Source organism: Erpetoichthys calabaricus, chromosome 3 (genome assembly GCF_900747795.2).
Source record: "Erpetoichthys calabaricus chromosome 3, fErpCal1.3, whole genome shotgun sequence".
NCBI lineage: Eukaryota > Metazoa > Chordata > Cladistia > Polypteriformes > Polypteridae > Erpetoichthys > Erpetoichthys calabaricus.
This window is the reverse complement of record NC_041396.2, coordinates 126,755,347-126,760,337: the sequence shown is the minus strand read 5'-3', so window position 1 is coordinate 126,760,337 and position 4,991 is coordinate 126,755,347. Positions and strand designations below refer to the sequence as shown.

At 40.1% G+C, this 4,991-nt stretch overlaps 2 long non-coding RNA genes across 2 annotated transcripts; one reads left to right on the top strand and one right to left on the bottom strand.

Annotated features, from left to right (window-relative positions):
- The first annotated feature begins 1,109 nt into the window (after positions 1–1,109).
- LOC127526985 (uncharacterized) lies at positions 1,110–1,872 on the top strand. Its single transcript, XR_007934347.1, has 2 exons — positions 1,110–1,573; positions 1,652–1,872. It is a non-coding gene; the product is annotated as an uncharacterized LOC127526985 (long non-coding RNA).
- Positions 1,743–4,219, bottom strand: LOC127526987 (uncharacterized). Its single transcript, XR_007934353.1, has 3 exons — positions 4,072–4,219; positions 2,340–2,490; positions 1,743–1,852 (listed from the first exon to the last, which is right to left on the bottom strand). It is a non-coding gene; the product is annotated as an uncharacterized LOC127526987 (long non-coding RNA).
- Positions 4,220–4,991: the final 772 nt, after the last annotated feature.

The following is a 4,991-nucleotide window of genomic DNA, read 5'->3' as shown; positions in this document are numbered from 1 at the left end:
TTGATTAAGTATATGCTTAAAAGGAGAAAAAACATCAGTTAGAGAATCAAATAGTTACAAATGATGTTATATCGGTGCTTAGGAACAGAATTAACAAGTACTATGTCAAATTATATAAAAAAATGGCACTTTATTGATCAAATGCATCTCTATTCGGAAAGGTGTGCAAGTGCCATAGAAGGTAACAATTTTGGCTTTTGAGGAAATTAGGACAGGATCAGTCAGTGGAATAATTCTTGGACAGAGGCTACACAATGTCTTAGCTGGTATTAGGTGCTTGGGAAGGTTATGAAAATCAGGTGGAGTGCATACCTCAGTAGGTAAGACTGCTGGAATTCATTTTTTGTGGTATAGATATGTTACCATTTTAACAAGACCATCTCCCTTTGGTGGATAAAGGGTTTCTTTTCATACAATGTCAGATTCTGACCAGCTGGTGTCCTTTGTATTTCCTATTTTGAAGTCTTCTGAGTCTTCTGTGCTCTTAACTCTCTTAAAAAGTTCCCTGTTAGTCTGAAAAAGATGCCATGTTGCTATATATTTATGCAAACATGACATTTGTGGTTTGGAACATGGACAATGCCAGGAATTACATTTGATGTCATAGTATGCAAAAACCCTGGCAAGTCTACTGTAATAGGACACTTTGGGCTCATACACTGATATGAACCTCTTTGAACTATTATCATTCAGTGTGACCTCATTGCTTAAGGTAATGCCATGTTCTGTAGCTTCACGTTGCCTTTTCAAGCATTGTTCTTTTTTATGTTCTCCCATCCACTTTTCCCTAGTGAATGTTATTTTATCTCTACATTTTATGAGTTCATTGTTCTCTTCTTTCAGGGTTACTTCATCTCAGGTTTATTTATTTTGCTAACATTTGAACAAAAAGGTTGTTAAGACGAAAGAAAAAAATCACTTTACTGTCCCAATATAAGCTAGAGTATTTTTCAGTTTCTTCGTTACACCTTGCCTGATGAAGAGGCCTTAGCTGCTGAAAGCTTGCATTTGTAATCTATTTAGTTAGCCAATAAAAGGTGCCATTTCACCCTACTTTCTCCTGTATCAATCTATGGTTAAAACGGTACAAGACTCTACTGCTATGTTGGGAAACAATAGGAAAGGGACTGAATGTGTTGACAATCAAAGGCCATCAGTCCACTCCTTAATGCAAAATTCGAATTACGCCGGCAAACATCCATTTCACATAAAATTTTATGTGTAGAACCCCAGGTCTTCTTCTGAACGTGCACTGGTATTGATTCACCGTGGAAAGCTTTTGCGATGGCAAATATTCCTCTAGCCTTGTCAATACACATGGATTTAAGATGATATTCTGTACTAATCCATTGCTTACAGCTTGAGTGTTTTCTCTTCATGTGCACTCAGAGGTTCTTTTTGTTCAGTCTGAGGTTACAAAAAGAACATTGCACCTTTCTGATCTTGGCTTGGACCACCTCATGGAATTCAGAGGGCAGAGGCTGGGCAGCAACCATTGGCGTGGGCACGGAGGGCAGAGACTGGGTGGCAACCAGTGCAGTGGGCACGGAGGGCAGAGGCTGGGTGGTGACCGGTGATGTTGGCACGGAGGGCAGAGGCTGGGTGGCAACCTGTGCCATGGGCACGGAGGGCAGAGGCTGGGCAGCCACAGGTGCTGTGGGCATGGAGGGCAGAGGCTGGGAAGCCACCAGTGCCATGGGCACAGAGGGCAGAGGGAGCACTTTAGGATCTTTGCCACACTATGACAAGTGCCTGAGGAACTGATCTTTATGAACTACTGTTTTCTGGCAATAACAGCAATGGTAGTGGCCTGATCCCTGGCAGTTCAGTGAACACTTGTATATTTTGAAACCTGAAACAGTACAAAGAAAAGGGTTAATATTCAGAATTATTTTGCTAAACATTTAAAACTGTTCAAAAGAAATTCAGATAATCCTTATGTTTAATAAAGTTAAAACATGCAAATCCTGTCCTATTATTGTTTTAAACAGAACAAACTAATAAAAGATTCAGTCAATGATGCTTTTAAAAATTTATGAAAATATACTATATGTTGCCTGTCAATTGCAGGTAATGTAATTCCACACTTACCTTCTAAAAAGTTGTCATATTCTACTAAATATTTTAAAAGAGAAAATTGTTAATACACAGTCATGAATTAATTAATCTAAAATTATTCAAAGTTAGCTTTTCAAAAGGTGAAAAAGTACACAGTATACTATTTTGTCAAATAAAATCATGTTGTTAAGGTGAATATCTAGCTGCATTCAATTGTATTAAAGGTGTCAATTAATCAAATTTTACAAGTTACAAGATATATTCTAGAGAGCTTAACATACCTCCATGAACCACTACTGTCCTTTTGTGGCTCTGTAAGTGGCTGATGATGCCTGCATAATCTGTTCTTTAATAGCAAAACAGACAAGCATACTCCTGAGCACCAAACACAACTGTAGGCTCCTCTGTGGTCTTCAATATACTTATGTGTCTCTGGTGAATATAAAATAGATATAAAGTTTTTAAAACTGACAAACATGCATGAGAACAATCACTTCACTTTATTTCAATTGAAAAAAATTTCAAAAGCAGTATTTTGAAGAATGCAGGAGAGGTAGGCATGGAACACTTAATATTGTTTTAAGAGTTCAAACAAACTGTTGTGCCAGATAGTGGGCATTCTCGCTCCCTTGAACCCTCGGATCAGACGCCAGACACCAGATAAAAGTCCAATAATTTATTTTATTCAGACAATACAGTGCACAAAGCACCTTCCTCTCCACAATACTCATGTAAATCACTACAATACAATTCTCAATAATAATCAATCCTCCACTCTCCCAGATGCATTGCCTCCCTTCCACCCAGCTCAGCTCATCGTCTGGTATCTTTCCCAGTCTTTTATAGTCTCTGACCCGGAAGTGTTTCCAATCCCTCAGTCCACGTGACTTCCTATCACTTCCGGGTCAGATCAAAAGTCCTCTTCTTCATCCTGGAAGTACGTCATTCCCTCTGTCACCGTGACTAAGACTTACTTCCGGGTTATAGGTGAAACCAAAGTCTTTGGGCCTTCCTGCAGCATCCCCTGGTGGCCCCCATGGTATCCAGCAGGGCTGTGATGAAAAACTCCATTGTCCATGATGCCCTGCTGGAACTCGGGGAACCTCTATGTGCAGGCAGGGCTCCACCTGGCGGCCTGGAGGTATTGGGCCGGGATAAAAGGCCGGCCATGTCCCACACTGTACTATCATTGAAAGAACTTTATAAAATAATAATAATAATAATAATAACAACATGATTCTATCCTGGCTGTTCTTTTCCCTATTATTGTCTAGAATCTAATTTGAACTTTGTTGAACTGGATGTAATTGAATATTGCATTCACACTTGCCCTTTGTTTGTAGCTACTTATTAAAATTTTCAGTAATGTACTGTAAATATATATATAGAACTATGAAAAAGATCATCTAAAGTGACATAAGCATATTCAAACTTTTGACTAGCAACATTACTATAATTGAAAAACCAGTATATCTACTATTAACTGTGTTTGTCTTAGAAACTTATGCAAACAAGAAGCTTACTGTGGAACATAACCTTATATTGGCTCAATCTCTCTGTATTGTCTTTTTGAAATATATTTTGCTATCTAAAATACCAGGTTACTGATAGGTTTTTGCTTCTGATTAACTAGCATATACGTGATACAGGACAAATGGTGAATGATGTTCTGGCAATTATAAGTACTTAATCACGGATTACAATCCGTTACACTTAGCTACGGTTAATTATACTCAACAAAGGTCAATTACATATAACAATTGTTATAAAAAATTATTGACTGCTGAATCTGTCGATTTACTATTCAGAATCGAGTATTCTGAACAGCCCTGTAACAGTTAGCTACACAAACCAACCTGTTTGTTGTTGAACTGTTAATACTTTCTTAGAGCGCTTAGTACTGCACGGAACCTGAAAGTCGATTCAACATCTTTATTACACTGTGGTATAATTCATACCCTAGCAGTAAAGTATGATGTTATCTAATATTAGTAAAACTTGCAACAAACTCACTGCCATCTTGATTTCCAACTCAAACTCTTTCTTCTTCTTCTTTCCTCGAAAATCTTTCAGAAAGATTTATTCAGAGTCCACCATTACTTCGAACTCCGACAAAAACAATGATGGATGTATCGAAACTGACATCAGAGGGCGCTCCGTGACTGATGTTGAGGGCATTCTGTGATATGACGGGTGTTCCATATCTAATGTCAGAGGTATTGCGGACTGCAGCTACACCGTTCTTGGGCATTATCGTTCACTAGGAGGAACCCAGGACCCCGCTGCACCAGCATAGAGTCTGACTGTGGGTCCAAGCATTTCATCCCAATATCTAATAGCAGTCAAAGTGCTGTTGTCTAGCCTATAGAAGTCTTTGCGCCCTTCCATGGATATGCTTCCCCAGACCATCACTGACCCACCACCAAACCGGTCATGCTGATTGATGTTACAGGCAGAATAACGTTCTCCACGGCTTCTCCAGACCCTTTAACTTCTGTCACATGTGCTCAGGGTGAACCTGCTCTCATCTGTGAAAAGCACAGGGCACCATTGGTGGACCTGCCAATTCCGGCATTCCATGGCAAATACCAATCGAGTTCCACAGTGCCGGCAGTGAGCACAGTGCCCACTAGAGATCGTCAGACCCTTAGGCCACCCTCATGAAGTCTGTTTCTGATTGTTTGGTCAGAGACATTCACACCAGTGGCATGCTGGAGGTCATTTTGTAGGCCTTGGGCAGTGCTCATCCTGTTTCTCCTTGCCCAAAGGAGCAGGTACCGAGCCTGCTGATGGGTTAAGGACCTTCTACGGCCCTGTCCAACTCTCCTAAAGTAACACAGCAAACCTTCTGGCAATGGCACATATTGATGGGCCATCCTGGAGAAGATGGACTACCTGTGTAACCTCTGTAGGGTCCAGGTATCACATCATGC